We start from the raw sequence: 25,806 nt of genomic DNA, 5'->3' as shown, positions 1-25,806 counted from the left end.
TAATCGGACGGCTAGGGCCCCTTAGTAAGGGAAGCTAACTATACAAGACTGGGAATGTCCCCTTATTAAAAATACGGAAAACGTCTTTGTTGTTTACAAGGCTTCTCGAAGAGCGAGATTGTGAAAATGCATGGTCGTATTCAAATGGATTTTAGAAATCATCTGCTTATTGACAATTGAAATCGAAAATCAAGAAATACTTCTAGAAGTAATTAGGATGATGAATAATCTTACTTTATAGTTCATGAAGAGGCATTAAGTGACATAGGAAATAGGCTATACACAAACAGCATACTTGTCCGGAAGGATAAGTGGGAGATTAAAAGGAATTGTGTCCATTGAATAAGTGTATCATTCCGATAGAGGGTTTGGAATTAATTAGGAAAGCTAATTATTTAGTGAGTTCAAGTGATCAGATTCCTAGATGGAGGCCACTTCTAATTAGTAAGATTAATGTACAATTAATATTATAGCTTGCTCTTGACTGAACCCTTCGGGTCACACTTAATCGTGTAACCGAATCAAGGAGACAAATTAATCCATAGAAAGAGATTTTATGAACTAAGACGTCAGATTTTGAGCATAAAGCGTCGAATCTGAGCGTGGAACGTCGAGTCGATTTAATGAATCGAGAAGACAAAATATGTCAAATGTCAAGTAAAACGCACAAAGACCAGCCTCGCATTGGCCTAGCCAAGCAAGGGCTAGGTGTACAAGGATAGCAAGGCTGCTAGTTGTAGACACCTACTTTTGGCCTCCTGTCCCAACAGGAAGTGCAATGATGTTACAAAAACCCGTTCTTCATGCTACGAAATGTTTATAAACTACGAAATGCATTATGAAGTAAGTTAAAACCCATATTTGAGACCATTATCTTAGATTCTTGTCTTATTACTAATTAGGCCTAAAACGTGCTCATACATATTTAATCATAATTAATTACGGACCCAAATGCGTCAAATGCAATGATTGGATCCAATGGATCTTACGTTGTTGAAAATCAAGCCAATCAGATAAAAAACCATGCAAAGCTTATACATATGGATATCCCTTTCAAAGAGATTTCAAACGGTATATTATAATCCAGATTCCGAGTTAAAACGACGAAGTTATGATCAAAATACTAAACTGCGCCTTAAAACCAACACCCTTGCACTCAAACGACCATATCTTTTGATCTATAAGATTGTTTAACCTAATTCTAACGGCATTAGAAATTAGAAATTCATATCTTTCTAATGATATCTTACATGCCTTAATCCGACTAAACAATCTAAATTTATGAAAGTTTTAAAAACGCGTTTTCATATAAGGCAAACGCGCGCAACTGTTAGAGTTGTGCGCGTCTACTGAGTGCAAGTCAAAGAGTACGTTGGGCACTCCAACGCGGCTTTGAGAGTTGCGAGCAACACCTAACACTGCGGCTCTAAAACCATATGCATGTAAATAGGGGTCTTCATTTAACCCTAAACACATAGAAAAATCATAATTCTAAACCATATGTTCTTAAATTCCTAATCTCTCAAGTCCTCTTACTATCATACTACTTTTCTTCTCTATTTCCAAATAATTTCCAACCCTAATTGAATCTATTAAAGTCCTTGGAGGTAAAAAGAATAAAGAAGGTCCATGAACATTTAAAACAGGGATTTAACATAAAAGAAGAACGGTTAGTTTCATGAGCACTTAGATAAATCATTTTTCTTTTATTTTTTAATTGAATTACTTTAAGGAAAAATACACTTTAATAATCCGAACTATTACCAATTTACTTCTAATAATCCCAACTAAGGTTTAATTTTTAATAATCTTAACTATGCACTTAGTTTACCAATACACGTGTTAACACATGATTGGTCTAAAATTTAAAAATATAAAAAATATAAAAATAAAACTAAAAACCCTAACAACCACCACCCCCTCCCTTTCTACCACCGCAAAACGCCACGGCCAAGACCCATATCATCGGAAAACGGCTAACCGTCTCCCCTAACCCCCGATAACGGCCGGTCGTCCACTCCCAACCCTAAAAACCACCTTACCCGACCTACTCCTACCCCCAAACCACCCATACTCCCTTAAAAACAAACTCCCCCCCCCCCCCCGCAATGGCGCAACCAAAGCAGCATCAACCACCGCAATGGAGCAACCAAAGCAACGGCAGCCACTACAATAATGCAACCAAAGCAGCGTTAGCCACCAACGATTGCTTTTCTTTGCCTGCGGTTGCGGTTGAATCACAAATTCGCACCAAATTCGTACCAATTGCTTCTTCTTTGCTTGCGGTTGCAGTTGCGGTTGCGGCTGTAACATGGATTATTTAGTCCGGCCTTTTCCGGAGAGTAAAAGGTGGATGGCCGCGGAATTTTTGTTGGCTGTAGGTGGCTGGAATTCACAGTGAGGGTTGGCTAAGATTCACGATGGGGGTTGGCTGGGATAGATTTCTTTTTTTTTTTTTTTTAAAATAAATTTATTTTTAATACTAGGCCAATCATGTGATGACATATGGCATTTAAAAATAAAAAAAATAGTTTACCTTGTCACATGTAACTAGATTTTGGGGAGGCAAACTTAGGGCATAGTTAGGATTACTAAAATAATAAACCTTACTTGGGATTATTAGAAGTAAACCAGTAATAGTTGGGATTATTAAAGTGTATTTTTCCTAACTTTAATTGGTTAATTAGCATTGTTTGATCACTTTAAACAAACTTCAATTAATCAATTTCACATAGTATTCTTTCGTTAATCAAAAAATAGAATTGAATAATTAATCAATTGTTATTTTATCACCTAAGTCAAGGCGAATATTGTTTATTTATTGTTCTTTTCACGAATTTGAATTAAATAAGAATAATGACTTTTGCAATGTAATTCCTACGGGATTGATGCTTGTACATAAAATTACCTAGTTTAGTTTTAGGTATAACGTTGTATATATTGTTTGGTGATGAAATTTTGGAAAGGGAAGAGCTAGTAGAGGACGCACTAGAGCTAGAATAGCGATTCCTCCTAAAGGAAACGTTATTTTAGTACACTCGCACCCAAACTCATTTCTAGTACAAGTAGACCAATTTGGGCATAGATAAATTTATGATTCATGCTAAATATCTTTTGAACCCTACTTGGGAGAAAGACATGGACAAGGTTTATGAATTTAAAAATCATTGGCGACTTCTTATTAGTTTCTTACAAAAAAGCGTAATGATATAATCAACTCTAATTCAAGGTCTCCCAAACATTTAGGAATTCAAATCCTAACACACCCTAAAAAAAGTAAAGTCGATTTTTAAAGGGCCATCGGCATAGAGGAGAAGGATCCCCTACGATGGGCACACCCTCTTCACAGTGGCGACTATTGCATAGTTTATTTAATTTAATTTAGAATTAAATTAATTGCTTACTTTCTCATTTCACCAACTCTCCCACATGGAAAGTTGATGGAAACTCTTGGGAGCATTTCCTTATAAGTACCCATCCTGTGTAATGGGGTTACTCATTTGAGTAGAACTCAAAAGGAATCTCTCCCAAAGTGTGAGAAAACCTTAAGCTCGTAAACTCTAGTAATTTTGGTCTAGCCATGTCTAAGCTACGGGGTAGGGGCCGGTTCGATGATCGAGGGTGTGAGACGTCAGAGGTCTTGCATTTAGGGGGCTTAAAGTTTTCCAAGACCAATCTCGAGTTGTGAGCGAAGCACGCGTCAAGGGTGAGCTTCTTTCTCTCTCTTCTTTTCATGTGTTTGTGTTTCTGTATTTGCATGTCATTTTGTTATGTTGTAATTATTATACATGCGATCCGCTTTTGCGGATTTTGTTTCTGCATGGTGTCGGACACCGCAAAACCCAACAAGTTACTATTTTTCTCACTTCTCTTTTGTTTTTGAACGAAATTGAGATTACGTTATTGTAAGCGTCGCTCGAAGTGCGCCTACGTTAAAACATGTGTGAATATGCTTGGCACTCATAGGAAGTGGGAATTGACATTACGATTAGGGACAACGATCCGGGACAAAGCAAAGTAGGGAGCCGCCCCAACAAGTTTTTAAGGAACTTGTAAACCGTTCACGGATCATAAAAAGGCAACCACGATAAGGGACAACGATAGACAACAACGATTGACCCATGAAGGTTACACCTCATTCATAATCCATGAGATTACTAACTCCATATGGTTCGGAACCACAAAAGGAGGATCAGGGATGATGGTACGAAGTGAGTCATGGAGTCACATTTGCCCGTATTGGCCTCTACTCGATTCTTATAGTGAAAAGTGATTCCTGCGATCTCAAAGGCATACAAACAGAGATTCAATTTGCTCCAAACTATTATTAAACTAAATTGGTTGAATATTAATGCACCATATAATTCTATAGAATTAGTGATCGCTTGATTAAACAACAAGATTAAAAAGGAACCAAAGCCGGTTGTCCAAATTATCTTATTAGGCGTGATTTTTAATTACATATTCCCTTTAAACATGCAATATGGCGATCATAAAAATAATAGAATAAACATTAATATTGGAAGCAATTCAACAATAATAGTATTAGCCAAATCAAATAATAATAAACCTAATCATGATATTAGCAATATTAAAATAAAAATAAGTAATTAAGTTAATTGCTCACATTCCGCGTGTTCCTTTAAATTGCTACATCATGAATAAATTGTTAGTAACTTCAATAAAAAATATAAATCAAATAGAAATTAAATTAAATTAAATAAAAAGTAGAGTTGATTTGGTCCAAACCCTCAGTTATGTGTACCTTTCACGCCTTGGTTTAAGGACGAAACCTCGGGTTAAGTATGGACTCCTTTGAATGCTTAAGGGAAGAATGGTGTAATTAGGAACATAGGTTTAAAGCTTAGAATATGGGAGAGAGAGAATATAATGATTTTTTGGTGTAAAAGAGAGAAAGAGAGAAGGAGTTGATGCCCCGAACTGCAGAAAGGGGGGTCCTATTTATAGGGAAAATGAGCAGAGGGAACACACGGAACCCTAAAAAGATAAAATCCCTAAAAAATAACACCGCGACACGGCAGAGAACACCGTGACACGGTGCTTGGCACCGTCAGACGGGGGAAAAATCCCGTGACGCGGGAAATATTTGACCTAACGGGGCACACTCCCGTGACACGGTGCTTTTGCACTGTGCACGGTGATTCCAGTTTTTTTACCCGTTTTTAAAATCGTCATAACTTTTGATCCGTAACTTGGAATAAGGCATATAATATATCATTGGAAAGCTTATCAAGTCAACTTTCCAACCCAATGATCAGGTCATATGATCTTTAAATTTTAAGATATGGCCGTTTTAGTGGAAGGGTGTCGGTTTTGGGCCGAGTTTAGTGTTTTGCTTATATCTTTTTCATTATAGCTCGGAATTGGGCTTATGATATATGGTTGGAAAGCTTATTTCAAGGCCTATTCAACCAAATAATAATTGTATCAAAATTATAAGACCAAAAAATCAATTTCTCGGTTTTGCAATGTGGACACGAAAAGTGGATAACAAGCTATGGTTTAGGGAAATGAGCTAGTAAATGGATTGGTTCATTAAATGTATTGGATAGAACATGGATTTAAGCACTCCAAAGATTAAATACTGAACCCGACCAATAATGGTGGTGAAAGGTATTCATCATCGGGTTTGATTTTGGGGAGACATTTTTAGGTGTCTACAGTTATATCATCAGAAAGCTTATTTCAAAATTACTCCACCCATGTATGATTCTCGTAGAAATAATGAGGTTCAAAGATCACATTAATTGGAAAATGAGATTTTTAAGTTTAAATTAATTAATATAAAATTATCTTTAGATTAGGAACTTTATCTAAATATAAAACGAATGATTTGTTAGAGGAAATTCACAATTTATTTTAAAATAAAAAAATTAAATGATATACTACGCACATCCGTAGCTAGGCCAGGGCAGCCGGAGTGGTCCCTTAGGGCTCCTTGATTAGAAGCCCAGTTTTCTTTGAAAAATATTTAATTAATATATAAAAAATAAAATTCCTACTTGATTGATAAATAATCAAAGTAGTTCAGTTATTGAGTATATTATTTAGTTTAGAATTAGTTATATACAGCCGGTTGCACGTGCACTCAACTAACTTAAGGTTAGTTTTTGCTTTTCATTTGATGATTAATTGAAAAACTAACATCAAAATGAGAACAAAACACTCATTGGTGTACGGTACATCCGCATGTATATAACAACCTCTCTATTTAGTGGAGTTTAGTTTTCCTTGTTATTTTGTGGTTCAAAACTTGTCACGGTATATTTTGTTTCAATTTTTAGTATATATATATATATATATATATATATATATATATATAATATATATATATATATATATATATATATATATATATAGGGGGAGCTCTTGTGAGAATTTTTCTTATGTGAGAACACTCTTTATGTTCTAAATTTTTACTTGTATGTTCTAAATTTTAAATCTGATGTTCTAAACTTCCTTAGGTGTTCTAAATTAAATCAAATGTTCTAATTTAGTATTCACATGTTCTAAACCATAAATTAGTTAAGTTTAATATCATAAATTTTAAATAACTTGTTCCAAAATTTTAACTTATATGTTCTAAATTTTAAAATGTGTGTTCTAAGATTTTTAATTATATGTTCCAGATTTTAAAGTGTATGTTCTATATTTTTACTCGTATGCTCTAAATTTTTTACTCACACTTTCTATATTCTATATTTATTTGTTCTAAATTTTTATTCACATGTTCATAATCTTAAATCAAATTTTCTAAATTTTACTCATATGTTTAAAATTTTCATAAAGCAGATTTTATAAATTTTTAATCACTTGTTCTAATTCTTAAATCAAATGTTCTAAACATATTACTCACTTAGATGTTCTAAATTATTACTCAGATGTTCTAAATTTTAATTTCAGACGCATGTTCTAAATTTTTACTCGTATGTTCTAAACTTTTACTCACATGTTCTAAATTTAAAATCAGTTCTCATATAAGTATGAATTCTCACATATGAACCTATAAGAGCATCATTTTGTTTTCCTTATTTGTACATGGTTCTCTTTTTGTACTTGTTTTAAATTTTTCCCTTATTTTAAAGTTTTTCTTTCCTAAATTATAATACAAATATATTGTTAGCCTATCAATTTTCTTATTTAATACCCACCTATTCCATAACATAGTACATTAATCAATTTGTGCAGCGGAGACAAAGAGAGAATGATATATATATATATATATATATATATATATATATATATATATATATATATATATATATATATATATATATATATATATATATATATATATATATATAAGGGAGGGTTCCGGTAAGAACTCATAGTTATATAAGAATCTTAGTTATATAAGAACCAATCATATCCGTAGGATTAGATTAGGATGAGCGGTCAAGATTAAAACAAAAAACCTACCCCTAAACCCTCCCCAACCGTCCAATATTTTCTCTCTCCTCAAACTTTCAACCCTCTTTACTTTCTCTCTCCACAAATCCCATAATCTAGCCCAAATTGCTGCTAAAACAAACTAAATTGCTCAAATCAGGTACATTTTCTTAGATTTTGTTCTAATATTATGAATTTCGCCTATGATTTTCATTATTGATTTTGTTCGATTTTCGCGATTTCTATACTCGATTTTGTTCGTTTGATGTTTGATTTATGTTCGATTTTACCATTTATATACGTTTTGTTCGATTTTTCCTGATTTTGTTCGAATTTTATGATTTATCATTTTTCATTGTTGATTTTGTTCGATTTTCGCGATTCACCAATTTGACTTTTTTTTTTTATTGGTGATAGTGAAATAGTGGATTTACGTGAATTATTTTGTTCGATTTTTATTTTTTTTTATTTTTTATTTATGTTCTAATTATTTTGTTCGATTTTTTGCATATTAATTAGTTCGATTTATGTTCGAATTATTTCAACGCTGCTCTTGATTATTGTATATCAGACTATTAGTGCAAAATGTATTAGACTTCTGTGATTTGTAAATAAGCTTAGCATGTTCCAAGTTATTTCTCAGCATGTTCGGAACTCTTTCTCAGCATGTTCGAAACTCTTTCTCAGCATGTTCTAAATCTTGTTTATGATACACCATTCTTTTATATATGTTTATGAAAAGATGCTATTTGCAAAATGCTGACAAGTATCTATCCAGCTTGAGACTTGTAGCTTCATTCTCTTACTCTGAAGTCTGAACTGATGTACTTTCCACTAATAAGGTTTGTGATCTGATATCAGTGTATACTGTATAGCAGTAGTGATCTGATGTCAGTGTATAGCTAAAGTTGCTTTGGTGCCAATAGTTACTGATCTTGACTGAGATCTGATTCCCAACAGTCAGAATAAATGCTTGAATCTTGCAAAAATGCTAGCTCTTTTCTATTCAGGGTGGTTTTGTATTCATATTGGAACAAGTCTCGTTGCCTTTTTTATTTTTATATGAGATCTCTTCCCTTAATTGGGAATAATTTGAGGAAGTTGGTGATTATTGGTTTAGAAATTGCTTGAATCTTGAAAGACCTTTAAATGCATTGGACTTGAATGAATCTTTCAAATAGTTAAAACTATATAATGTCTACAAAGACAACTTTTGTAGTACTTCTTGTGCGGATCAGTTAGACTTTCATCCTTAGTGACATTCCTGAACAACTTGTTTTTGTGATGCCCTTGATAAATGATGTCCATTGCAAAGGTATATTCATTTATTACGAAGTACTAATGAAGCTTATGTATACCTAGATTTAGTGCAACAAGAGAACAATAATTAAATCTACCTCTTGCTAGTGATACCTCTTGTTGTGTTCTTAATTGTTAGTGATATAAGTATGATATCATGTTCTAAACTATTTTCAGCATGTTCTAAACTATATTCAGCATTTTCTAAACTATTCTTATGTTTAAAATATATTACTAATGTTGGAATGTTACTAATGTTTTTTATTTCTTAAAATTACAGCAAAATGCAAGGCCAAAATGAAGAAAAATCAGATGAAGAAATTACTATTATACCAGATGAAACAATTACTTATGGAAGAAAAAGGTAATTAAAGTTTATGTATTATTTTTCCCTCATGTTCTAAAGTTTTCCCTTATGTTCTAAACTTTTTCCCTATGTTCTAAAGTTTTCCCTTATGTTCTAAACTTTTTCCCTTATGTTCTAAATTTTTTCGCCTTATGTTCTAAAGTTTTCCCTTATGTTCTAAAATTTAGTACATAGGGAAAAAGTTTAGAACATAAGGCGAAAAAAGTTTACAACACAGAGAAAAAATTTAGAACATAGGGTGAAAAAATTTAGTATATAGGAAAAAAAGTTTAGAACATAGGGTGAAAAATTTAGAACATAGGAAAAAAAGTTTAGAACATAAGGTGAAAAAAATTAGAACATAGGGGAAAAAATTTAGAACATAGGGTGAAAAAATTTAGAACATAGGGAAAAAAGTTTAGAATACAGGGTGAAAAAATTTAGAACATAGGGAAAAAAGTTTAGAATACAGGGTGAAAAAATTTAGAACATAGGGAAAAAAGTTTAGAACATAGGGTGAAAAAATATAGAAGTGAGAAATTTTAAGATTATAGATAGAAAAAATTTAGAATATTGGGTGAAAATTTTCAGAATATACAAAAAAATTCAAAGTATAGACGGAAAAATTTAAAGTAATGGATGAAAAAGATAGTAGGAAAATAATTTAGAACATATAAAAGGCGTAGGTATATGGAAAAAAAAATATATGCTAAAACCTATTAGCTCAATTGGTAGAGCACTATGCAAATGCATAGAGGATGTAAGTTCGATTCCTACATAGGTTATCTCTATAAAAAAATAATAATAAAACTTTCAAAAGTAAACCATAATAACTTAAGAGTAAAACATAAAAATAAATCAAATTATTTTTTCAACTTATGTTCTAAACTTTTGTTTGCTTATGTTCTAAATTTTTTTTCTATGTTCTAAATTTTTTCTGCTTATATTCTAAATTTTTTTTGAGCTTATGTTCTAAACTTTTTCCTATGTTCTAAAATTTTTAATATGTTCAAAATATAAACTCTTTAAAATTACATAAATGCTATTACTAAAAATTCATTTTAGATGGTTAGATCAAAACTAATAAAGGGCTGAGATTGGTTCTTATATAAGATTGAGTTCTTATATAGAGTAGGGTTCTTACATAAGCCTTCCTATATATATATATATATATATATATATATAGGACCAGGGTATAATGAGAACCAATCCTACAATAGAAACTATGAACTAATCTAGACCGCCAAATCTAACACAAAAAACGCGCCCGATCGACAGCTCAGATTAAATCACGCACATTCAATTCATTTCCACGCACTTTCTCTCTCCTCCATTGCAATGAGCTTTCTCTATTAAATTGGGTATAATTTGCTGCAAAATTGTCTAAATCTTGTTGATATTGCTTCAAATTCGTCAAGATCTTATTGGAAATTCAATTTTTCTTTGTTTAATTTGGTGAATTCAGGTCAAATTTCTTCAGCGACTCTGAATTTTGAACGGCATTTGAGGCAAGTTTTTTTTTCTTCTATTTCTTAAATCAACGAGCTTCATCAATTTCATAGAGAAAATTGGATTTTAATTTACAATTCAAGGTTATGATTGATTTTAAATTACTTTTAATTGTTTCATAAAAAGTTTAATTTATTTATTCTTATTGCAATTATAGCTCAATTAGCATTATTATTTCTAGGTTTATAAGCTAGCTAGCTTGTAACAATTCTTTGCAAATTTGACTGGACTGTGCTGCAAATATCACTCGAAATGAAAGTTCAAAACACGGTATTGCTCTTGCTAGGAACTTTGTTCTCATAATTTTTTATTTATTTATTTATTTATTTTTTTTGTGAAATTTGGTTAGTTTGGAATGAATATACTTTAAGTTCATTCTTTGTACAAATTTATTATTATTAAATATGTGTTATTTTTGGAATGATTTTAGGTGAATTTGCCAAGGTTTGGGAGATAGAGGATAAGTTGGTGCGTATAAATTTTTTGAGTGCACACTAACTGTTTGAGAAAATGCATCAATGAATCTTATTATTTAATCAATTGAAAATGTAGATAGAAACAAAGTAAAAGTAAATCAATTATATTGTAATGTAAATTGACATTTTGATATATAATCAGTTATTTTAGCTAATTTGGACTACTTTTGGAAGCTGGTTGGGTTGAAATGATTGTCAATGTTGTTTTTCTAGGTAAAACTATTATTTACATTGTATGTCCGTATTGCGGAGAGGCCCAGGAAACGGTAATGTATGCTCTTTTTCAGTGTACTGAAGCTCGGATGATATGGTATGTTTCCCCCCTTTGTTTAGTTGTTCCTGACAATTCTTCATGCTCTTTTTTTGAAAGGTTGAATTCCATTGTTACTATTTTCAAGAATAAGAGCTGGCGGGATTTGTTTTGGGGTTTATTGTGGGGAATTTAGCTTAAAATAAATGCTGCTATGTTTGTTTTTGTAGATGGCAGGAGGTTTTGAGGTTTAAACTTTAAAGGAGGCTAGGAGGAAGGAAGATAGTAGCTTGTAGACTATTTTGTGTTGTTGTTGTGGTGTGGTGTAGGTTAGCGTTAGTTTTGGGGTGTAGGAAAAGCTGGCAGCAAGATTTCTGAGAGGAGACTGAAGTTTTGTGTGGGCTGAATTTTTAACTTATAAGTGGCCTTTAATGTAATTCTACTTAAATTAAACTAGATATCTTTTACACTAAACCAAACTCCTCTCAAAGTAGATAATCAAATAGATTATAGTAGATAATTTTTTTTCATTAATCTTCAACCATAAATTTGAATGCCACTTGCTTATGTTCCGGTGCTGTATTCTCTACAAAACATGGCAGCTTGATTGACAACAGAAAGCCAAAAAGAGTTATCCTACTTATTTTGTTTCATTGACCTTTGCTACAATATCGCCACCATCTTTTTCTTTGATTTATTAAATTTTGGTACTATTTTAAAATTTTAATTTGAATTAGATTTATAATGCTGTGATAATCTTTGAAGATTATAAAGTTTAAACTCTTATTTATGCAATTACTAACTTATTTTAGTGTTTTCAGGTTGAAATCTGCTGAAATTTGAAGTTGTTCAAAATGAAGTTGTGAGAGATTGAGGTTGTGCGTAATTGAAGGTGTTTAAAGTTGAAATTTTACGCGAAATTGAGTAATATTTCTGAAATTTACTACGGAGTATAATTTTTCTGTTTTTTTGTTTCAGTGATTTTATTGTTTAATAATTTAATTAGTATAAATGAAGGTTCTTAATTTGTAACTTTGCATATCAACTGTTATAAATCTTAAACACATTTGATGTTCCATCAGAGGTGCATTTCATTTAGATAACTTATTTAATCAAGTATAAACCTCATAAAAGTAAACTAAATCTCTCTTAAAGTATACTAATCATCTCTTAAAGTAAACTAATGCATACAATGAGGACTTTTTTATGTTTGTTTGTGTCTTTGGTGTTGGGTGAGTGGTCTGACAGGAACTCTGTTGTGTTTAATGAGCAATGGCAGAGTTGGGATGTTGGAGTCATGGGGTCTGTTTAACAGGTTAGGGTCGCGAATTATTAAAACTGCATGTCATTGATAAAAAAGAGTTGGTTTATTTTGTGTGTTGGCTTGGGAATGAGAAAACACACCAAGGGAAGCTACGTTACGTAGCTGATCCTGTCATAGTGCTTCAAGTTATGCCAAAATGTTGCACGATTACAAGGAGTATGCAGTAAATAATATATATTTAAAAGTAGATTAAATTGCTCTTAAAGTAGATAAAATTTTAAGAGAATTTTATAGCTTACATATGTGCATAATCTGGAGATACAGGTACATAATTTAAGGTAAAGTTTATTTAGAACTAACTGATTAGCTCTTTATTAGATATGGGCAGAGTTTTGTTGACTATATTTTTTTTTTTTTTTTGGTAAAGTGAATGTTTTTATACGTAAAGTTAATGACGTTATATTTAAAGTAAATGAAATGTGTGGTTTTGTTGACATCTCTTACAGCGGCTATGCACCAGTTCTCTCCCTGTTCGTGCTCTCCTTAAACATAGACATATGATAGAGGATGATATGTGTCCATGGTGTGGGTCGAATCCTGAAACTCTCAGTCATGCTTTCTTTGAGTGTGCTGCTGTTAGAGATCTGTGGACTGAGGCTAATTGCGAAAAGCTAGTCCTTACAAACTATTTTTCTGACTTCGAGAATCTGATTGAAGCTTGGGGTAAAGAGAACGTGAAGCTCCAGCAAAAAGGCGCTGCTTTACTGTGGCTTATTTGGGCTAGACGCAATAACAAGGTATTTAACAACAATGGGACTCCCCACAATACTGTTATTGCTAGAATGCATCAGCTCGTTGAGGATTATAATAAATACAATGAGAATATTTATGGTTGCAAGAGTCCGAGCAAAAATAAAAGCCCAAAATGCTGGATAGCACCTGCCCAAGGATGTGTCAAAGTTAACTGTGATGCCTCCTTGAGCTCTGAAGGCTGGATTGGTCTTGGAGCTATAGCTCGTGACCACCTAGGCAATGTTCTCTTTGCTGGCACAAGATGTGTGAAGGGCCACTAGTCGCTAGAGATAGCAGAATGCAATGCTGCTCCATTTGCTGTCAAACTCGCTAAGCAGAATGGGTACAGGAACATTATTCTTGAGTCAGATAACAGCGGTATCATCACAAAGCTGGCGCAAGATGCCACTTATCTCTCTAACTTAGATTCATTGCTGGAAGATGACCCTGTCGATTACCCTGTACAGGTTGCTGCAGGCTATTCAAAAATGCTGTGGGATTATATGGAATATGCTGGACGAGTTCTTAAGCCACTGTCAGCAGCTTTTGGGATGGGGAGTGATCGCTGGAATCCTCCTACAGCTGGCCACATCAAAATAAACTCAGATGCACACATATCAGCAGGAAGATGGATGGGTTTGGGTGTGATCTTGAGGGACAATGCTGGCAGAATTGTTGCTGCTGCTGCAACAATGAGAATTCAAGGTCGATGGGAGGTGGAAATGGCGGAAGTTGCTGCTGCGAGGTTTGGGGTTCAAGTGGCTAGGAAATTGGGATATATGCACATAGAGCTGGAGTGTGATGCATATTCTGTGGCTCGAAAAATCGTCCAAGTGCTGATGCTCAAAGGGAAATTTTCAATAACCCAAATTCCTATTTGACCATGACATGGGAAACATTACAGGGACGTTGCTCATCTTCTCGAATATTCGCAAAAGTAAGCAAAAATAGCAATAAAGTAAATTAAATTAGCTTAAAAGATAGAAATTAGTATCTTCTGCACATTGTAAAAAAAATTTAATATGAAAGCTAACCTCTTTCCACTTACTTCAGCATCAACTATCCTACAAATTGTGTAATTGCAAAATATTTGCATACAAGAGATCTGGATATCTAGCTCAAAAGTAAATAAAAAGGCTAAAAAGTAAATTAAAACATCATTAAAAGTAAATAAATAATATTACTTCTACTCATGCTTCTGCTACTCCTCACAGGTTTTAAGGTGCACATGATGCACTCTTGCTTACAGCAACTTTTGGTTTTGCTCAACTCTAACTCTCTAAGAACTCCTGAGAAGCATTTACAGCTGCAAGTAACAGAGCACAAGTAGCATAGCAACAGTAGGCGGCAGAGCAGAAATAGCATAGCAGCAGGCAACAAAGCACAAGTAGCATAGCAGCAGCTGCAATAGTAGGCCATGTTGGGGCAGCAGAAAGTGTTTTTTCTTTTATTGATTCTAATGTTTTGCTTTTCTATATATTGCTCATTTGCTCTGATTTGTTTGATAAATGCTCCAAAAATACCTACAAAGGATTTGCAATAAAACATCGAGCACCCCCTAGCTAAAGCGTGGCTGAACACGCTAAGGTTCAGCGTAAGAAACGTGAATCATTGGCTGACCATGTTGAAGATGTAAAGGATTTGAGGCGCATCCTACAGCTGGAGTTGGTGGAAAGGTCGGTGAGAAGATAGTTTTGGTAAGAAACAAGAGGCTCCTACAGGTACATAATGTTCCAATCAACCATGAAGTCAATAAGTATATCTTAAAAAAAATTAGCTCAAACTTGTGTGTTAGTTACCATTGATGGCAAGGTTAGGTTGCTGTGACTAATCCAGTGAAGCTGGAGGCAGGTCATGTCATTAGATATCTCCAATCTATGGGCATCACAAGCATCATGATAACTGGTGAAAACTAGGGTACTGCAATAGCCATAGGAAGTGAATTGGTCTTAATCAACTTTTTGCTGAAACAGGTCCAATTGGAAAAGTTGGGAAGACAAAAAAATAGATTGTGTCTAAAAATAAATAAAAAAGACTCCAAAAGTGAATAAAAAAGACTTTAAAGTAAACCTATTAGCTCAAGTGGTAGATCACTATGCGAATGCATAGAAGTGTAGGTTTAATTCCTACATAGGTTATCTTAAACAATAATAACAAACACTCTAAAGTTATTCAAAATATCTCAAAAGTAGAAAACTAAAAATATTACATTAATATATGTCAAAAGTAAATCATAATTACTCTACAGCAAACAAATAGTGCTATAAAGTAAATAAAAAAGAATCTAAAGTAAATAAAATAGACTTAAGCTAAACCTATTAGCTCAAGTGGTAAAGCACTATGCGGATGTATAGAGGTTTAGGTTCGATTCCTATATAGGTTATCTCTAAAAATATATAATACACACTAAAGTAACTCAAATTTTCACAAAAGTAAATAAAAATAGCAATAAAGTAACTAAATTAGCTTTTAAAAAATCAGAATTTAAAAAAAATTCATACTTTGAAGTCATCCTCCAATATATCTCAAAAGTAGATACAAAATACTAAAAAGTAAATCGAAATATTCTAAAATTAAATAAAAAAAATGTCAAAATGGAGTAAATAAAAAATAATCTTATATGTAATAAATAAACCTACGTGGAAATCGAACCCACATATTTTGTCCATTGCACAATGCTCTACCTATTGAGCCAGCAGGTTAGTGTATATTAAAAAACCAAAGTACAGAAAAATAACTCAAAAGTAAATAAAAAAAGTCGTAAAAGTAAATAACTCAAAAGTAAATAAAAAAATCATAAAAGTACATAATATATCTCAAAAGTAGATACAATAAACATAAAGGTAAATAAAAATATCTATAAAGTAAACTATAATAGCTCGAAAAGAAATCAAAATAACTCAAATAGAAATCAAAAGTTGATAAATATATCTCAAAAGTAAATCATAATAATTCAAAAGTAAATAAATAATTTCCCTAAAAAAAAGTAAATATATAATTCACTTCTATATCTTTAATAACAAAGCTAGTATTAAAATTAAATAACTCACTTCTACTATCTCTGACCAAAAGAAGAAGAGTTGTACTAATAAGCTTATATGAACCTACGTGGGATTCGAACTCATATCTTTTGTGCAATTACACAATGCTATACCTGTTGAGCTAGTAGGCTTGTATTAAGAAAGTAATAAATAATTGATCTAAAGTAAACAAAAGAAAATGAAAAGTAATAAAAAAATATATAACCTGATTTATAACTGTGAATTATAAAGGTTTTTATCAAGGTGAGTTAATGCATTGATGCAAGATATATATAAACTTGGATATTTATATTAACACTCAACTTCTGTAATATTACAAAATTCATCCAAAAATATAATACGACTATACAAGGCTTTCACATATTCGCATTAGCAGGCGGTAGAGAAGAAGTAGCATAGCAGCAGTAGGCGGTAGAGAAAAAGTAGCATAGCAACAGTAGGTGGCAGAAGCAGCAAGCCATGGCAGGGCAATAGCTGCAGCAACCTTGGCAAGACAGAAGCACTCAACCACAATGCAGGGGTCAGACATTGGTTCTTGATGGACTCTCATATTCTTGCAAAACCAAGATGCCTAACTCAGAGTACAGATTAGACTCAGTTCTTTTTTGTCTAGCCTGTTTGCAGCCTACAAAAACTAATCAGTAGAGGAAGTTGGTGAATCGGCCAACAAATCATAACAGCTACTATGAGACCATATGTCTAACCATTGCATTAGTAGCAACGTTGCATTCCCTCGTAAAATCCAGATTAGCAAATTAAAGCTTTAACCATCCCACATACACCTTATTGACATATCAGGTTACAGAGATAAATGTGAAGGTTAACTATAAATGGCTAACCAGGACCAATCTACCATACTACCAAGCATCAGGGGAACTCCACAAATACAACATTAAAATACAAAAAGTTCAACACATAATCAAATAAACCAGCAGTACACCAAAAGTAGATGGTTCTAATTAAAAAGTAAATAAAGAAGCACAAAAAGTAAATAAAAAAAATAATAAGAATGTGGCAGCTAAAAAAATGAAACATAACTAAAAGAACAACATCAGCATTCTTCATTCCCTGATATCCCACCAGAATTAAGTACTAATAAAAATTTATCTCTTTTTATCAATTTTACTAATCAACACAAAGTTGGAATTAAGTACTACCCATTACAGTGAGGCACACCTAAAACAACAACATCAGCATATGAAGCTATGATATAGACAAACAAACAAAAATTAAAAAAGGAGAAAGATCTTACGCAATTGAAGTTAGTAGATTGAAGCAAATAAATCAATTTATTACACCTGCAAAGTAAACAAATGTCCTCCAAATTAATGCTTGTCAAAAAAACAATCATGAGAAGAGTTAGATTCCAAAATTCGCAATAATTTCACAAAAAAATTAGCGAAATTGTACATTACTAAATAAAAAAAAAAATGTAAAACCTGATTTTAGAAACAAAATTAAAAAAATCTCAAAACAATATAGCACCATTAGAACCCTAAAACAAAAGAAACTTCATAGAAATATCATAATAGTTAGCACTAAATCGATTAAATAAGGATATAAAGTAAAATTTCAACCAAAACCTAAAAAGGCTGCACAAATTAAGCAAATCGAACATTTTCAACCAAAAATATCGAAAACCCCCAATCTTCCAACTCGAATTAATTACACGAAACTAATTGGATAAAAAGACAAATTCAAACAAATTACCTGTTTAAAAATAGCAAGCCATGAACAAAGAAAAAATCAAAATATTCACCTCTCCAAAATAACTAGATTATAGCTAATCGAAGAATTCACAGACCGAATCAAAGATTTTCATATGCGAAATCGAAGAAGTAAAATCGCAGCAAAGAGAATTCAAGAGAAGAGAGAGAAAGCATGAAGATGAGAGAGAAAGTGAAAAGGAAACGCCGGAAATGTATGGGTGGTCATTCAAAGCGCCGATTGTTCTATTTTGCCCTTAATGAGGCGGGTAGAATTTCGGCCGTTAGATGAATCGCGATCGACGGTGTAAATTAGTTATTAGTTCTTATTATACACCTAGGTTCTCACATGATCCTGATTCTATATACTCCCTCCGTTTCATATTACTCGCAACAATTACTAAATATGGATGTTTCACATTACTCGCAACAATTTTTTTTTCCTTTTTTAGTAAGTTTTTAAGGGTGATTTTACTAAATTACCCTTACTTTTGTTTTTAAACACCTTAATTAAACTATTGTTTTTATCTCATTAACTTAAACTCTACATTTAATCATTTCCACCCAAATCATTCCCCTCCCAACTAAATTCACCACCACTACCATCACCACTACTACACATCACCACCACCATACCCAGAAATTCTCTCTTTCTTCGCCGATCTACCCTCAATTCGACCGAAACACCTCGCCGGAAATCACGCCGCTGTCGGTTGCCCTCGCTTGTGGGTTTTGGGTTCGAAATCTGGGTATGTGTGGTGGTGGTGGGTTTGAAATTTAAGTTCGTGGGTGGGGTTCGAAATTTGGGTTCGTGGGTGGTGATGGGTTATGGATTCCTTGTTGGTGGCGGATTCGTGGGTGTGATGGGTTGTGGATTTGTGAAGATGATCGGTTGTGGATTCGTGGTGGCGGATTTCGAATTATGAGTTTAGCTAGGGTTCGTCGGTTGTAATGGGTGGTGGTGGGTTGTAGTGGGTTCGATGTTCGATGGATTTGTGGGTGGTGGCGGATTCGTGGGTTGAGTTCAGGGTTGTGGGTGGTGGTGGATTGTAGTGGGTTCGGTGTTTGCTGGTTTCCTAGTGGTGGGTGCAGTGGTTTCGTGGTTCTAAATGGTGGTGTTGGGTGGTTTCGGGTGTGCTCGGTGGTGAACTGGTGGTGGTAGGTGTTGGTGGTGGTAGGTGGACTGTTGGTGGTGGGGCTAGGTGTTGGTTTTGGGTTGGAGTGTATCCCTAATTTTTCAATAATCAAGCTTAAGATCTTTTGCCTAGGAGTCCGCAACTCCCTAGTTTGTTGCGAATAACCTGAAACGGAGGGAGTATATATATATATATATATATATATATATATATATATATATATATATATATATATATATATATATAGAGAGAGAGAGAGAGAGAGAGAGAGAGAGGAAGACTCATATAAGAACCCTCTTCTATATAAGAACTCATTTTATATAAGAACCCATCTGGGCCGTAGGATGAGATTTAATCAACCGCTGAAATTGCCCTTAGTATAATGGCATTTTTGTAATATCATGTTTTTTAACTCCCTTAAGTCCCTTTCTTTCTTCCTCATTCACATTTCAATGACCCCAACATTTTCTCTCTCCTATATTTTTCTCTCTCCTAATTTTCCAAGCTTTCTCTCTCCTATTTTTCCTGTGATTATGCCGTAAATCATTGTAAGTTTATCAATTTGATCAAATTTCTTTGTATATTTCGATTATTTTGGATGTATGGTTTCTTAGCATTTGTTTATTTTTCAATTTCCGATTATATATGTTGAATATTTGTGCTGAGTTTGCAATTATATATTTTGCAAAACTATTCGTTTCTTTCGTCACATTTTCGATTTTCTGGTGTTTATTTGCGATTTTTTTTCCGATCACTTTTCAGTTTCTTTTAATTGCAATTATTTTGCTAAATTTGTGTTTGTTATTTTAGCCGAAAATCTTTGCATTTTTACGGATCTTTTCAACAAAATTGCGATTATAATCAATTTTTTCGATTATTATTGGTACGTTGTTTTATTATTGTGATTATGATTGCTAATTTGGATTATTATTGTGATTATCAGCCTCATATCGATTTTTTTTTTTAATTGCGATTTCATCTTTTGATTTTGTTCGAATTAATTAGTTCAATTTTTGCGATTTCACCAGTTTGATTTTTTGCGATTTCATCATACATATGTGTTCGATTATATGGTTGTTCATCCTATTAGTTTTTTTTTCCTCTTCTTCTTAAGGTTGATGTATTTCAAATTTAGAACATAGAAAAAATTTAGTAATTTCCTTGGACCTCTATTGTTTAAGTTTAAGGTTGATGTTTGCTGGCGGCTAGTTTAATGGTATGTTTGGGTCATAAGTGATGTTGATGGATTCCACCAGGAGCCTGGTGAGTGGTGTTATTTTGTGAAAGGGTTCTTATGGTGTTTCGATTCTTGTCTCTAATTGTTGGAAAACACTCCAAACTATGTAGCTTGAATATTAAGTTTCAATTGTATATCTTAGTTTTTTTTTTGGACATGATTTTAATTGACGTGCTGGGAGCATTTTGGATATTTCAATGTTCGATGATCATAGTGTTTGAAATGGTTTGCTATGTTAATTTTAATCAATAGTTCCTCCTGAGATGCTAAGCGCCTAAGAGGCAAGATCCTTAGTCCCAGACTAACATGTGCTTGTGTATTTTGATGTGGTTGGTGTTTTGGTGGTGTTAATCTGTTATGCATAGCGACTCATGGTAGCTTAATTGTTTTATGCATTTCAATATTTCATCTAGCGATCAAAGACAATAGCTGCTGTTCTATTTTTATTTTTATTTTTATGCAACTCCTGAAGTTCTTTATTAGTGTGACCCAAAATTTGTGAAGAGGGATCTTTATTGTTCATGTCAGTAGTGCAGATAGACATGTTGGTGTTGTGAAGGTACTTGTCGTGTAGTACCCGAGGCTGAGACTTGTGTAGCTTAGAAATTTTTTCAGTTTTCCATGATTTATTGTAGATCCGTGCAAAATGTAATCTGACTATTGTGTTTTGCAGCTAATTATGTAATTTCAAAAATTCTAAATGAATTATGTAAATTGTAAATTAGTTTAGTATGTTCTAAATTATTTAGAACAAAGCAATGGTGGATTTAATACTTATGTTCTAAAGTTTCTTTATATGTTCTAAAGTTTTTCAATCTATGTTCTAAAGTTATCTTACTATGTTCTAAAGAATATAATCAATTTTTTCGATTATTATTGGTACGTTGTTCAAACTTTTATTGCATGTGTTCTAAAATATCATTGCATATGTTCATCTAGTCATTTCTATTTCTTTGTCGTAACCTGCTTATGCATAATTTACTTTTGAGATTTTTTTATTTATTTAGTTTTTAGTAATTTTTGTAGTTTAAAGCTTTTATATACATTAGCCTACAAGCTCAACGGGAGAGCATTGTGCAAATGCACATAAGATGTGGGTTCGAATCCCACGTAGGTTCTTTTGTAAAACATAGGAAAAAAATTTAGAATATAGGTATCAAAAAAAATTCTTCCATTTTCACAATAAATAATATAGAACATAGGAAAAAAAAAATTAGAACATAGGACAAAATTTAGAACGTTGGAAAAAAATTTAGAAAATAAGAAAAAATTTAGAACATGATTCTCCTTTTTCCCCTGTTACTCATTCGGGTAATTTTAGTTGTTTTTAATGCTTTAATTTCAGTTTACTTCCTATATTCTAAAGTTTGCTTACATGTTCTAAAGTTTTTATTTTATGTTCTAAATTTTTCCAACTATATTCTAAAATTTACCTATGGTTTTTTTATATATTCGTGCTTGTGTAAGTGTGGTATACTATATATTAGTTGATGTGATGGGATTTTGTATGTGATGGTTTTTGTGTTCATGTCTCTATTTATTTTCCCACCAAGAGTTACAAAATAGAATAATATTAATACTACAAAGAAGGAAGATGATGATTTTGATAATGATAATTGGGAACTTTCTGAATGCGACCTTCCCTATTGACTAAGCTGATGCTATTGCTAGCAGAGTGACTTGATGATAAAGTGATAATGAGTTAATGACACATACAAAGCTAAATATTTAGACATGTTTTTACTGTCATGAATCTCATGATTGTCTAAAATTTCAATCTAAACCTTGTCAATATCATTCACCGGTAAAAATTGAAGTCACATGATGTAAACTCGAACATGGCCACTCTCTTATTGTCCAACAATTGCTTATATTATTTTTAATTTGATACGTTTTTTTTTTTTTTGAAAGATAATTTGATACATTAGGTAAGCTCGAGATTTATATTTATTTTAATATTTTATATACATTAGCCTACTAGCTCAACGGGTAGAGCATTGTGCAAATGCACAAAAAATGTGGGTTCGAATCCCACGTAGGTTGATTTGTGTAATGTGGAGACAAGTGTATGTTTAAGAGTTTTGTTGTAACATAGTTTCCATAGGCATTTTTTGTTCATATAACTTAGTCCTATTTAATTTTTTTATGATCTTTTTTGGTTATTTTTAGAGATAACCTATGTAGGAATCGAACCTACATCTCTATGCATCTGCATAGTGCTCTACCACTTGAGCTAATAGGTTTTAGCATGCCCAACGATTAATGCACTGTAATTCAACCCTATGTTCTAAGCTTTTTTTTCAATCTTCTAAAAAATGTTCAAAATATTTTTTCTACCTATGTTCTAAATAATTTTTCCTATGTTTATATTCCTATTTTAAAAAAAAATTCCCTTACATTCTATATATATGTTTAAGATTTTTCCTGTCTTCTAAATTTTTTTTCTATGTTCTAAACTTTTTCCTTTATTCTAATATTTTTCCCTATGTATGTTGTAATTTTTTTTTTTTTTTTTTTTTCTTATGTTCTAAATTTTTCCGCCTGAGTTCAAAATTCCTATGTTCTAAATTTTTTTCCCATGTTCTATGTTCTAAATTTTTGTCCTATGTTCTAATTTTTTTTCCCATGTTCTAATTTTTTTTGCACATGTTCTAATTTTTTTTGCTTATATTCTAATTTATTTTTCCTATGTTCCAAATTTTTTTCGGCTTATGTTCTAAAATTTTTCTACCTATGTTCTAAATTTTTTTCTATGTTCTAAACTTATACACTAATTTTTTTTTTCCATATGTACTAAATTTAGTCTACTTATGTTCTAAAGTTTATTTTTACTATGTTCTAAATTTTTTCAACCTATGTTCTAATTTTTTCCTATGTTCTAAAATTATTCTACCTATGTTCTAATTTTTTTTTTCTATGTTCTAAATATTCTTTTACCTATGTTCTAAATTCTTTTGCCTATGTTCTAAATTCAGTCTACTTATGTTCTAAAGTTTTTTTTTCCTATGTTCTAAATTATTACTACCTACATTCTAAAGTGTTTTTTTTTTTTTTTTTTTTTTTTTTTTTTTTTTTTATTATATGTTCTAAATATTCTTTTACCTATGTTCTAATTTTTTTTTTCCCATGTTCTAAATTTAGTCTACTTATGTTCTAAAGTGTTTTTTTTTTCTCTATGTTCTAAATTTTTTCAACCTATGTTCTACTTTTTTCCTATGTTCTAAATTTTTTCTACCTATGTTCTAAATATTCTTTTATCTATGTTTTAAATTCTTTTGCCTATGTTCTAAATTCAGTCTACTTATGTTCTAAAGTTTTTTTTTCCTAAGTTCTAAAGTTTTTTTTTTTTTGGACATTCCATAATCATTTTACACAATCTCAATTCATGCATTTATATCCATTGACCTCATCTATCTTTTTTTTTTTTCCAGAAAGATAAAGTATGTAAAAAAAAAAGACCAAATTGTTCTAATGGAAGAACTGACCAAACGTCTTCAACACTGCAAAAAGGTGGGTTCTAAATAAAAGTGTCCAACAACCCCTTGTTCAAATGTTCTTCTTCACTTCCTTATAACAAAAATTCATGGTGAAACAAGTAGTTCAGTGTATGATCAGAGCAGATTCATGCTCAATACACTATATAGAATAAATCCGCCCATGTCCTCCAAGCAATTGGTGACATAGGTCTCAGATGTCAGAAATTAGATCAAGAATTCACAAGCAGGGTACAATCTAAAACCAAATGCAAGGAACTCAACCCCTCTGAGTCTCTGACTTGTTGCGAAGTGCCTCGATAACACTTAGACAATCACTTTCCACCACCAAACGCCTCATGTCAGTCTCCTTCGCCATATGCAACCCCTAGAAAACAGCCTTGGCTTCCCCCACCCTCGATTCCCACTTTTCTAAGCTCTGAAATGCAGCACACCAAAGGATCTCCCCTGAACTTCCTTTGCATACCGCACCCAGCCCAGAACATCTTTAGAACATACAACAATTAAATTTAGAGCATACGACACTTAAATTTAGAACATGATCATGAACATAATAGAACATGAAGTATAATAATGCTAATCAATTAAACTAAGTATACTGATGCTGCAAATTACATTCTAATCAATAAAATACACTGTATAAATAATTTATAACATAGAACTAATTTAGAACATAGGCCAAATAATAATAATAAAAAATTCGCAGTACAAAATCGCTAAAACCTTGAATCTAAATTCGAAAAATAAAATCGATGACAGTAGAAATAAACGAAAGAACAAAAATAAATTACCTAAAATCGATAAAATCCTAAAAATCGAAAGAGTATTAAAAGAAAAACAGAAAAAGCAAAAATAAAATACCTAAAATAGAAAAAATCCTAAAAATAAAAAAAAATGTAAGAACAAAAATCGAAATAAATAGCAATTGAACTCGCTAAATTTTATTTGTATTCTAACACATGGCCTATTGTAGCTATCTAGCTTCAGCTTCGGTCACCGATAAGTCATTCATTGACCAGGATGTAGAGTTGCTCGTCAATTTATCTAAATTTTTACTCTTCAAATAGCAGCTTCTATGGCGATTTTTGTGAGTTTGAGGAGAGATAAACTGGTTTTTGAAGAGAGAGAAAATCATGAGTTGCTTTGAATTTGAGGTTAAATTGGTTTTTGTTTTGTTTTAATCCTGACCGCTCATCCCTATTTAATCCTACGGTTGACATTGGTTCTTATATAAGATTGAGTTCTTATATAAAGGAGGGTTCTTACCGGATCTCTCCCCTATATATATTATATATATATGTATATATATATATATATATTTCTTATTAATTATATAGTAACACTATTCCTTTTGATTGTTTCCTAACTACATATTTTTATTTTTATTTTTTTTAACAAACCAAGCTATGTATATCTTTTTTCTTTTTTTGCTTTTTTTTCAAGTGATTGTTTGTTGAACTATCGTGTATTCAAATCAAATTCAATACAATATTAAAGTATAGTTTTATTATTTTTTTTATTTAATTGAATGTCAATTAGTATATCATGTAAACGCCTAAATTTATAGGGCCCCTAATTGTTAGTTTGCCCTTAGGCCTCTAAAAAGTCAAAAACGGCCCTCATACTACGTACAACGAATAACAAAACACAAATACAAAAAATATTTGTCTTAAAAAATATAAACAAATCATTCATCGCACAGCCTTCATCCGGTCTTTTTATATTTTTATGTAGAATATGTTAATTAGCATGAGACATCATTGATTTATATAAGAACATTACATAATGATATCAATGTTATCTTAATTATTAGCTATTCATGAATTAGTAATCACTTAATAATTAT

At 32.1% G+C, this 25,806-nt stretch overlaps 2 long non-coding RNA genes across 4 annotated transcripts; one reads left to right on the top strand and one right to left on the bottom strand.

Annotated features, from left to right (window-relative positions):
• Positions 1 to 10,745: 10,745 nt before the first annotated feature.
• Positions 10,746 to 16,070, top strand: LOC110709919. 3 transcript variants are annotated; one of them, XR_002509058.1, is made up of 6 exons: positions 10,746 to 10,834; positions 10,995 to 11,032; positions 11,254 to 11,350; positions 12,112 to 12,182; positions 13,061 to 14,283; positions 14,561 to 16,070. It is a non-coding gene; the product is annotated as an uncharacterized LOC110709919 (long non-coding RNA). The 3 variants fall into 3 exon arrangements; XR_002509057.1 differs by having other exon boundaries at positions 12,112 to 12,214; XR_002509059.1 differs by lacking the exon at positions 10,995 to 11,032 and having other exon boundaries at positions 12,112 to 12,214.
• Positions 16,071 to 16,574: 504 nt separating this feature from the next.
• On the bottom strand, positions 16,575 to 18,676 carry LOC110709918. Its single transcript, XR_002509056.1, has 3 exons — positions 18,098 to 18,676; positions 17,640 to 17,685; positions 16,575 to 17,021 (listed from the first exon to the last, which is right to left on the bottom strand). It is a non-coding gene; the product is annotated as an uncharacterized LOC110709918 (long non-coding RNA).
• Positions 18,677 to 25,806: the final 7,130 nt, after the last annotated feature.

This window comes from Chenopodium quinoa, unplaced genomic scaffold, assembly GCF_001683475.1.
Source record: "Chenopodium quinoa cultivar QQ74 unplaced genomic scaffold, ASM168347v1, whole genome shotgun sequence".
Lineage (NCBI taxonomy): Eukaryota > Viridiplantae > Streptophyta > Magnoliopsida > Caryophyllales > Amaranthaceae > Chenopodium > Chenopodium quinoa.
The sequence above is the reverse complement of the archived record's forward strand: the minus strand, read 5'-3'. Positions and strand labels throughout refer to the sequence as shown.